The sequence below is a fragment of the Mauremys reevesii genome, linkage group 2, assembly GCF_016161935.1.
Source record: "Mauremys reevesii isolate NIE-2019 linkage group 2, ASM1616193v1, whole genome shotgun sequence".
NCBI classification, from domain to species: domain Eukaryota; kingdom Metazoa; phylum Chordata; order Testudines; family Geoemydidae; genus Mauremys; species Mauremys reevesii.
In genome coordinates this window covers 237,956,971-237,968,807 of record NC_052624.1, presented here as the reverse complement: position 1 = coordinate 237,968,807, position 11,837 = coordinate 237,956,971, and the positions used below count along the sequence as shown (strand labels likewise).

General features: G+C 44.1%; 1 long non-coding RNA gene across 1 annotated transcript; it reads left to right on the top strand.

The window, feature by feature from the left end:
- The first annotated feature begins 201 nt into the window (after window positions 1-201).
- Window positions 202-5,760, top strand: LOC120399566. The gene is made up of 3 exons (XR_005595229.1): window positions 202-222; window positions 4,850-4,990; window positions 5,653-5,760. It is a non-coding gene; the product is annotated as an uncharacterized LOC120399566 (long non-coding RNA).
- The last annotated feature ends 6,077 nt before the right edge of the window (window positions 5,761-11,837 follow it).

Sequence of the window (11,837 nt, the reverse complement as noted above, 5' to 3'; positions counted from 1 at the left end):
ATGTGTAACAATCTTAGATGTTTTCACAGCTGATTCCACTTGTCACTCTGTGGGTATGCTGGGGTAGAGGTGGAGTGGTCAAATTCCCCATTTGCATGCACATTACTTTGGAAGCAAATTGGAGTCTGTGTAGACAAATCTGCTCACACCTTGCTCCATGTTCAGGTGGGCAGCTCATGTGGTAAGTCTCTCTTTCCACTGGAGGAAATCACACACCTGCAGGTATCACACCCTTTTATCAAGGAGCAGAGTTGTATATTCACTCCCAGCCAGTCAACACACACTCAAACCTGTCTAAGACAGCTATCAATGGCCAGGTGTGAGGCATTGTGAGCTGGTGTGCTAATGCGACAGCATCCCCTTTGGTCAGACGAGCGTTGCACAGAGTTTTCTCGGTCTGGTTGGACAGTCAGTCAGCTCCTCTTGCCAGAGTCTCTATGGTAGTCCTATTCTGGGCTATGAAGGGTGTTAGTTTCAATCTCACTGTGGTACACACAGGTTTCCCATTATAGTTGGTGGGGTTAGCTGGTCCGTCCTCAGGGGTCGGGGAAACTCCTTCGGTTCTTAAGTCTCTGTTGGGGGATCGGTAGCAGGGCTGGCTTTAGGCACCACGGGGCCCGATTCGAAGTCCTGCTGAAGTCCCGCCGCTGTCTTCGGCGGCAGCTCAGTCGCTGCCGCAGAGGAAGGACCCTCCGCTGAAATGCCACCGAAGACAGCGGCAATGATTGAGCTGCCACCACCGACAGTGCCGGGACTTCGGCAGCAGCTCCTTTGGGACGTTGCAGGGCCCTCTTAGGGGCGGGGGGCCCGATTCTGGGGAAATTGGCTGAATCGCCCTAAAGCCAGCCCTGATCGGTCCCCCAGTCCCACCCACTCCACTGGGTTCCAGCTCAGGGCCCTTAAACCAAGCAGCAGAATCAGGCCACAACAACTTCTCCTGCTGAGGTCCTCCCTACCTTCCTTGGTTCTGTGAGCTTCTTCAGTCTGTTGGATCCCTTCTCTGAGACTTTGTCTCTGGGAGTTTCTCGTCAGCTTGCTGGCAGGACTTTCCTTCTCCAGCCAGCTGCCTCCGCCCTCTGCCCCCCAGCTGCCAACCAGTGCTGGCTGATGATTGCTGCATTAACTCCTTGGCTGCCAGACCAGTACGGGGTCTAAACGCCCCAGGACATGCATGTATTTTTTGCATGACATCCTTTCATAATGAGGTTGGACATCTCCTCTGTCCTCAAAATATGATTCTGTACACACAGCTCATCTTAATTGAAAATATGGTTCTGCTCCTACCAGCACTTGGCATTTGTCTTCTGGCCACACTGCTAGTATTGCTTTCTTGATTTCATGTAATTGGATGTCCTTTTCCATAGCCAATTTGATTTTCATCAGCTTTGCTGTTGATACTGGGAGATAGTCCAGCATGTTAATGGATTCAGAGTCCTGATCCTCTTCTCCCAGCTTGCTGACGCTGCGTATATATGCTCTGCTCATGGTGTCAACTAACATCAGTAATTCTCCTGGAAAATATCTGATCTCTCCCTGGTAGTGCTGGAGGTGCATCAACATGTGCTGCAAACTCTTTGGAGCACTCAGAAGGAGGTTTGCCTTGGTTATCTCTAGGAGTTTGTGGTCCGATTGCTCTATTACTGGATGTCCATAGGTGTCCTGGTGGAGTCACTCCACTCCAGATATCACAATCAGAAGCTCTTTCTCTATTTCGGACTGATCAGGGTACACAGACAGGGCTCTGCTGGCATAGACAACTGCCTTCTCCTGCAAAAGAACTATACCCAATCATTTCTCCAGTGCATCACACTGGAGTGTCAGTGGATCTCTTGGCTGGTAGTACTTCAGGGCAGGGATATCCATTATCATTTGTTTCAGTGTGTCAAATGCTTGCTGTTGGGGACCTACCCAGTCCCAACTACATCCTACCTTGTGCACTGAAATGTGGGTTCCACTGCTTCAGCCAACTGCAGACAGAACTTGGACAGAAAACATTCCTATGAAGCGCTGCACCCCTTTCACATCCACTGGCGCTGCCATGTCTCTGGCTGCCTTGATCTTGTGGGATTTGCTTTTAGTCCCTCTGTTATGGCTAAATTATGGTGTCCAATTGATGGCACCTCACACTGTCACATTTTTTCTGGATTGAGTTTTATGTTCTTTTCCCTGCACTACTGTAGAAAAGCTTGTGGTTTTCAGTCATGGTCTCATTCAGCTTCTGCATCATTGATCCCTCCACTTACAATGAGGATATCATCTGCAATTATTTTCATCCCAGGCAGTCCTTCCAGCACTTGGGTGAGCCTTCTCTGGAACACCTCTGGTGCTAGACTTATGCCCATCAGCTTGCAGAACCATCTGTAATGACCAAATGGTGTTGCAAAGGTTGTCAGTATGGAGCATTCACTGAGGTTGGTATTGACCCTTGTTGCTTTCCTGTCCTGACAGCCTGAACCTGATATGTTTTCAGACTCAAGGAGAGACTCATGATATTATCACTGCTATCTGATGTGCCATCCTCCTCTTATGCTACTCTGACTGAATCTTTCTGAAACCTTCCTCTGCTCTTGCATGCACTAAAATGGATCAACCTGCCATATTTCTTCCAATGCTGTCCTAGTGCAGGGTACTTGTCCTTTACCCAGTCATGCTATCTCACTATGGATATGGAACCCTGGTCAACTACTCTCCCTTGCTATTGGCTCATTGCATGCATTTCTGGGGGTGTTTTGCTCCCTACAGCTTTCATCCTCTCTTAAGGCTTCTGCTGCATGCCCCATGTCTAAACATCTTTCTAACGTTAGATGGCCTTCCCAGAGCAACTGTTCCCACAGGTAGTGATGCCAAGTGCCACAGACTATCCTGTCCTGAATTAGGGAGTCTGTCAAGGTCCTAAAATTGCATGTAGCAGCCATTGTGTGTAAGGCTGTAACATAGGGATCTATCCCCTCACTTGTGGATTGGTCTCTAGTGAAAAATGGATGTCACTCCACAGTTTTGTTCAGCTTTGAGGAGCAATAGGTTCCCAGGGCTCCTAGGACTGCTGTGAGACTTCAGGCAGTGGTGAGCTTCAGAGGGGTGCAGATCTCTCTCTCTGCCTTGTTCTCCAATAAGATAAAATAACAGATTTACTTTCCTTCTGTTGTCATCATCCTGCATGGCCAGGTGTGTGTACAATTCAAGCTCCTCCTTCCACCAGGCTCATCACTGGGCTAGGTTTGTGTCTGCAAAATCCAGAGCTCTGGGGGGCTTCAGACCAAGTTCCATGGCTCATGCTGCCAGCTGCTGTCATGGCCAAGTTGTGGCAGCCATACCCAGTGATCAGAGCCAGAATCCACACTCACAGGACAGGAGTTGAGAGTCAGGATACTGGGAAATCAGAACCACAAGTCAGGAACCAAAGTCAGGCTAGGTCAGAGGCAGAAGACAAACTGGAGATCAGAACCACAAATCGGATGCCAGGAGTCAAGCCAGTTCAGGATGCCAGGAAATCAGGGGAGCAAAAGCCCAGTTGTTCAGACAGCTTCCTGTTCCTGCTGCTAGCTTAAGTAGATCCAGCAGATCAATCAGCTGCTCTGGAACTCCACCAATAGGACATCAGGGGTGGGGCATAGGCTTTCTAGGTCCTAGGTAAGCAGCTCTCAGCAGGCTGATAGGTGGAAGGTTGGAGCATGGCTGCTCCTGCGGACCCAGGTTCAAGAGCAGTGGGTCTTGACAGCCAGATACTGCACTGCAAAGAACGCACAGCTCCAACACTGCCACTGTGTTTCATTTGCAAAGAATGAAGCTGAAGTTTTATTAAACCCTGTGCACTGCTCTTTCCAGGTGGCTATCTCCCCACATTTCATGTTCCAATCAGGGCCAGCTCCAGACCCCAGCGCAACAAGCACGCGCGTGGGGTGGCACTTGCCGGCAGGGGCGGCAGATTGGGCCGGCGGACCTGCCGCAGTCACGCCTGCGGGAGGTCCACCGGAGCCCCGGGACTACCGGACCTGCCGCAGGCATGACTGCGGAGGGGGCGCTGGTCGCACGGGTCGGCTGGACCTCCCGCAGGCATGACTGCGGCAGCTCAACCGCAGCCGCCGGACCAGCGAACCGCCCGCAGCCGCGGGAGGTCCAGCCGAGCCGCGCGACTAGCGGACCCTCACCAATCAAGCCCGCGGGAGGTCCGCTGCTCCCGGGGCGCCTCCCGCGCATGACTGCTTGGGGCGGCGGAATATGTAGAGCCGCCCCTGGTTCCAATGGTGTATCATCAATAACAGTCCCTCCAGGGAACATGGGCTCTCTGCCTCCAGATCCACTGATCATGATACACCCCCAGACCCTCAAAATCCAGAGTGCACATTCAAAATACCCAAATTTAATACATTTTTTCTCATTTTTCAGCCAAATTGTATGATTTGGGGGCCTCACGTGATTTTTAAATGTTTGGGGTGGGTAATACTGCAATATCAACTTAGCAGGTTCCTACAGTCAGCAGACCTGCAACTCAGTTGCAGAATATTGGTTAAGCAGAATGAGAATCCTACACTTTAAAATGTCTTTTTTTCTTCTGCCTCACAGCTTCATTTATGTATCCTTGCTTCTAGTCACAAAAGTCAGTGCAGTTTCCAGTAAATCTCCCTTGTCTAGCATGTCTCAATGAAAAGTGCTTCAGAGTATGATTTATAGGAAATACATTTTCATTGTCTTATCCAAAAACCCCAGCTTTTCATTACCAAGGAAGTTACCCAGAGTATCACCTTACCAAAAACAATTTAGTCCTCCTCAGAAGTTTATATCCAGAACCTTTTATAGTCTGTATGGATGTGTAAGCGAGAGTTGGCCTGTAAGCACAGATGCACATCAGTTTTACAGGGGCTGAGGTTGCTGTGTGGGAGTTGTAGTCACATGATGGAGTTCAGGCAGTAGACCAAGCTTTTTGTGACTACCTGCTGGACACTAAATAGAGGAATGCTCCTGGCTCAGAGTTGAGAAGATGAAGGTTAAGGTAAGATCATGAGGTAAGCCCCTTCCAAAGGGATCTGGCAGGAAGCCTTGGAGATATCCAGGAAAGTTGACATATGTGAAAGAGCATGTTCTCGCCACTTGCTGAAAAGTTAGAAAGGCCACTGCTGGGTGTTAAGATTATTTTGTATCACTTTGATGCTGTTTTGGAAGTCTCCTTAAAATTAAAAAAATAAAATAAAATTTAGCTCTGTGGGAAGGAACCTCAGATAAAATAAAGTAAGTGCCAATTTTGGTCTAACTTTCCAGGCGGTGATCTGCCAGTTGGCATACAGGATGATAGGTCACCTCTTTAGACTGTTCAGACATTGCTTTATGGATGTTAAATCACCTCTTTCCACAACAGTATGCATGTTACCAGCCTATATTCATCCTAATCATTCCCAACAAATATGTCTGATGTGTTTGAGCAAATCCATTGCTGTTCTGAGCTTGGGTTTACAGGTCAGTAACTAGCAAGTTATATCAGGTAGAAATAATAGAGGAGATTAAATAGTAAAATCATCAATATTTATATAGCAATAGAAGTTCACAGAAGATAGGGTAAACATATAGAAGTCTGCCACGGTAATTTAAGCATTACTGAACAAAAAAAGGACTACAATTCAAAAACACCAGCTATCTGTGTCCATTATCTGCACACAGGTGTACATAGTGCTCAATGTTGTGACCAGCTTTCAGTATTCAGCAGAAACTGGAAGATTCCAGACAAAGACAGAGTGTAAAGGGAACTGAATAAAGACTTGAAGCTGGAAATTGGAACAAAATTGGGTGTGTTGTGCTTGATTTGTCTTTTGGAAATTATCCTTTCTTGAGACTCAGAGACTGGAATAACTGGAACCACACATGTTGCAATCAAAGATTTGTACAAAGCCTGGTGTATTACAAGGTAAAATATGTTGATTGAGAGCTCTGTTATTTTAACTGATTAGGCTCAGTTCACACCTGCTAGTAACAAGGGTTGCATATAATCTGAATAATTGGTGCAAATATTGGTAGAAATATTACATTAAAAGAGCACTCAATATTGATTAATTCAATTAAAAACTTAAGAGAAAATTTTCAAAGGAAATGTGGCAGAATCAAGAAAAAATCTGAAAAGGAGACTGAATGGATGTAAAAGAGGGTTCAAAACCATCAATAACACAATCTCCCAGAAGAGAGTAGTCTGGTTTGCATCACTGTGATCTTTGGGGGTACCCCTAAAGCAGGGCAAATTTAATCTGGCTCCAGGTTACATTGCTTCTGGCTCTGGCTAGGGCATTGAATTAATGAATCTCCTGAGTTCCCTGGCCATGCTCTCTCCTTGCACAGCACCATTCTCTATACTGGCTGTGTCTCAAGGTCCCTGAGGGAGTGAACGTTGTCAGTATCTCACACTGCTGCAGTGCAATCCCCTTTTAGACAGATATTTTGCCCCAGGTCAGAGGACTGTGAAACTCAAGGTTGAATCAAGCCTATCACTTGTACTTTCAAAAGCCAAAATTTTAGGTGCACTGTCCTTTGTGGCACTGCCTGAAAATCCCAGGTGCAACAGTTCACACACTGGTGGAAGTGGTTTGCAGTATCATTGCAACAGACTAATAAATCACTAGAGCAGTATTCTGAGAGGTCTTGCTTTCCTAAAAGCAGAGGTCTGAAACGGAGAGAACCCTGCTGAATGCCCTTCCCAGACACCACAGTGAATAATCATCTGTTATATTTGTCAGTTTAACAAATTATGGTAATAAAGTGGGAGAACACCAGTTCCAGGAAGGACACAGGGAATACATTTTTATCTATGTGAGATAAATATGCTACCTAATGAAGAGCAATTGAGAGGTATGCGCTATTAAATTACTAATCACTAGTTCGATCTTCTTTGTACCACTCTAAAAACAAATATGAAAAAGAGCAAGACTGTTCAGTCAGACCCTCAAACAGCCAGCAGAAGTAGGAAAAAGACAAAAGCAAAAACCCAGATCCAGTACACGGTAAAGGAAACTGGCATTTGATAAGATGTGAGGCTTGAGGAATAAAATCAGCAACAAATAAATTACTTATATGGTAACTGGAACAAACATAATGGGGAGCTGGGAAAGACATTAGAGGACATTTGAAAATCTTGGAATGGAGAGCACAAACCTTGTAATTTATTAGGGCTATTGACTCAAAAAGTAGAGTTCATTATCTTAAAAAGTGGTAGTACAACTGGTTTTAAGTGAATTAGGCATGCAGATTTCATTGTTGGCCATTTTAGATACCATAGATAAGCAATAATAGTAATTAATACAGTTATAGGCAGGCTAATAAAAAAATTAAAACCAGGCAAGTTACCAATTATATCAGAAAATACTACATGTAGTACCAAATACATAATAACACCGCATATTTAAGGCCTCCATTGGTGCATGTGAAACTTTGCAGACACAAATCTCTTGCATGCACAAGTTTGCACACAGTTACTTGCCCACACAAATGACAGAATCTACTTATGCAAAGCACTTACATCAATTTCTATATAAAAATAGAGTTTTGCACGTGTAACCTGTTTCATTTGTGTGCACAAGTGACATTGCACAAATGAAAGCCAGGTTTACAAACTGCTCCATAAAGACTGAATTTTTCTACAGTGCATCACCACAATTTCTTGAAACAATTATGCTTCTAAGCTTTATTAATACAGCTGAAAAGTCAGACGAGGACAAACAGAAAACCCCAAGGGTTAAATCATGACAAGATGTTTTCATTTCATTTTATTTTTATTTTTTAAGGTGAGATTCTTGTTTGGTTACATTGGAGGTGAAAAGGGCTTAAAGAAGATCAAAAGCTCCAGATACTGTAACCTACTTCACTGGAAAGACTTTTTATTGAATCAAACATGAACAGAATATAATTAGACTAAAACTATATGATCCAGATTGGTAGCTGTGAGCAGGTGGACTGCTGTAACTTCTTTAGTGTCTCTTTCATGAATGTCACTAGTGATTAGTAACAAAACTTCTTTCTGAAAAAGAGTGAGAATGAATGTTTACAACAGAAATAAAACGCTGAAAGTATTCTTCAAGCTGTAAAACGAAAGAGCATTATAAAGTGCTCTTGCAAGACTGAAAACATAAATGTAAGCCCCAGAACAATGGCAAAGAGAACATCAGAATATGAAATACTGCAGTAACAAGAATGGACAAACGTGGTTGGTGTTTGAATTTGTGGTGAAGCAGCTGGAAAGATTTGGCAGCAATGAGCATCTAAAAGAACCAGATGGAAGAATGCAACAGAGAGAGAAACTCTCTGGAACTCCTACAGAAACAAACTAAAAAACATCTCACAAATATTCTCTGGCCTCAGCTTTCTACCAGTGACTTTTGTATCCCCCCCCCCCAAAAAAAGGCAAAAAAAATGATAATGGGAAAAGTGGCGTGGACGGAATGTCCGTCACAAATTGATCACAGAGAGCAAAGAGCAAACATACAAATTATTGAAATTATGCAGGACTTGTTTATACAGGTATTCAGACTTATGACTGGCACGAGAAAGAGAAGCTGGATGTACTAGTCAGGGACATAAGAAGGCATTCTGACATATCTTTGTAGAACAAACTGATTTTAACTTTTCCGTTTGTGTGTGTCCTTTGCAGATGCTGGATTCTTGCTGTACAGTGCCACCTACAGGATGGCTTGCACTTATAAATAACATTCTTTTAGGAGCAGGGCTGAAAGAGATGCTCTATCATATGCTTTTATAGCATGGGTTTTCATGCAGCAGTTAAATCCAGGAATTCAAATGCATTAATGTTTCAGTGCATATAAACATGTAACGTAATACTGAGCTGGAATGGAAAAATCATTGCCACACAGCTGGAAAAGGCTTGGAGTATAAATGATCACAGTACAGGCAATTTCTCTGTCCATAAAGTTGCTACTATGATGATAGCCCCCAGACAAAGCCTGCAGTAATAAGCCATTTTATAAATAACAGTTCTCGCTTTGAATTCCTGGGTGGGGAATATTTATACTTAAATGTGTGATACATTTTTTAAGGAAATACTAAAATAATTTGCCTTTGAAAAGTCATCTAGTTCTCCTGCTAGCTCTGGATACTTGTCATTGCATATTGGAGAGGAGAAAAAGCAAAATCAATCAGTAGTAAAAGGTACTGGAAAATATACTGGTTGGAATCCTGGCCCCATCGACTCCACTCAAGCCAGAATGGGCTGGATATTATGAGTAAATGAATCTCTTCAAGCTCTAATTATTATAACTGGTGTGAGCAAAAGTAGCACTTCTATGGACTTAGGCACTGCAATTATTTACTACTGCAAGTGATAGTGAAACTGAAAGCTTGGATTGTCATCTTTAGATGCTACCTGTCCTGGTGCTGTAACAGAATTCCACTGCTGCACGCAGATTTCTGACGGTCAGCATGTGTTCTGTAGGGAATTGCTCTCTTTGAACTATTGTTGGAAACAGAAGGTAAATACATGCCATTCAAGCAACCAGAAAGGTGAACTTCAAATAATGTATGTGGGACAGATTCTGCTATTCTCATCAGGGGCGGCTCTAGGCATTTTGCCGCCCCAAGCACAGCAGGCAGGCTGCCTTTGGCGGCTTGCCTGCGGGAGGTCCCCAGTCCCACGAATTCGGCGGCAGCCTGTGGGAGGTCCACCGAAGCCGCAGGACCAGCAGATCCTCCACAGGCATGCCGCCGAAGGCAGCCTGCCTACCGCCCTCATGGCGACCGGCAGAGCGGCCCCCGTGGCTTGTCGCCCCAAGCACGTGCTTGGCGTGCTGGTGCCTGGAGCCGCCCCTGATTCTCATTCAACTGAGCAGCATTGTACTCCTTGAGTAGTCCAATTTTCTACAGTGGAACTACTTACAGAGTATGGTACTACTCAGTGTGAGTGAGAGCAGGGACAGTCTTTTTGTTCTGTTTGTACAGCTCTGGCACATTGGCACCTTGGTCTATGAGGAGGGCACCTAGGCACTGTGGTAATAAAAATAATAATAATTAATCTGACCGATATGTATAGATTAATTAATTAAGAAAATTAGAGGAAGATTGCTGAGGAAAACTGACAGAATCAAAAACTTGGATAGGAGACTGATTATTAAATGTAAAAGGCTCAAACCTTCTATAGAACCACAGAGTTGTCAACTCTTCTGATTTCATCAGGCATCTCATGATATTTGGCATTTTTCTTAAAGCCGCAGCTCCTTTAGCCAGCTGATCACATGAAAATCTCAGCTTTCATTTTTTAAAAAGTAACTTTCTAACCTTCATGGTTATGAATGAAACCTTAAAAATGTGACCCAAGTGCACTCAAGGCTCAAACTGGAATTCCAAGAAAAATAACCCAACATTTATTATTTTTAAAATCTCAAGATTTTCAAGCCAATCTCATGATTTTGAGGGCTTACTTTACGATTTTTGAATGCTTGGGCTGGCAATACTGGACTCAATCAGCAGGAAATAAATCAAATAGCAACAATCTACTTTGAAACTGACATACATATAAAATAAAGTAACCAAAACTACACCTATGAATGATGTGGAAATATAATAGTAATGCTTAGCACTTTTAATGCCTATTTCAAATAATTGTATAAATATGAATATCATTAGTGTATTTAAGAAATTGTCAAGGACACTCAGTGCATTAGACGGGCACTCTTATTAGAGTTTGTGTAATTCAAAATAAATGTTATAAATTAACCTTATTTTATAGAGCAGTGGTTCTCAACCAGGGATACTCAAAGGTCTTCCAGGGGGTACATCAACTCATCTAGTTATTTGTCTAGTTTAACAGGCTACATAAAAAGCACTAGCAAAGTCAGTACAAACTAAAATTTCATACAGACAATGACTTGTTTATACTGTTCTATATACTATACACTGAAATGTAATATTTATATTCCAATTGATTTGTTTTATAATTATATGGTAAATTGAGAAAGTAAGGAACTTTTTAGGAATAGTGGGCTGTGACACTTGTGTTTTTATATCTGATTTTATAAGTAAGTAGTTTTTGAGTGAGGTGAAAGGGGTACAGTAGTCTGGAAAGGTTAAGAGCCACTGTTTTAGAGAGTCTGCATCATGGGCTGCGGGTGAATGTGCCCTGGGGGGAGGCTAGCCCCTGGCCCCTCCCGCCGCTGCTTGAGGCCCTGTCCCTCCCCTGCCAGAGTCCAGAGCGCGCACACACCCTGGGGCCACTGGCCTCTCCATGTGCCCCCAGCCCAAGCATGCCAGGAGGGCAGCGCAGCTGGAGTGCCCCCTGGTGCATCGGGATAGTTATACAGATGTTGACTCTGAATATTCTTGATAATGGAAACACGTTTTGGAATGGATATTAAACCTCATGCTTCAGGGCTTCAGCCAATGAGACCAGGAAGAGACCTGTGTAGGGAGTTGAGTATCCCACATCTGACTGTTATGAGGTTCTCACACCGTACACTGAAGCGTCTGGTGCAGGCCACTGTCAGAGATATGATAATGGACTAGTTGGACCTGGGATCTGATCCAGTCTGGTAATTCCTAAGTTTCTAGAGTGGCTATTTTAAAACAGTATCTGAATACGGTGTGTGTAGTCCTCATGAATGATGACAAATGGAGAAACTTGACTACTACTACCCTTTATCCACACGGATATAGTGGGGAAGTGTCACCATCTCCTTACCTCTGCTTCATCTAATGTGTGCCACTTCATTTTCTGGAGACAGAGTTGTAGACTAAAGTGTTAGTTGCATGGGGTGAAGGAGGCCACTAGGACCCAGTGACTTAAGGAATTCTGGCCAGTCCAGTGGAGGCAGGGCAGAGAGGGTTGGTAGGCTCCACTCTCTTTTTCCTGGTACCTT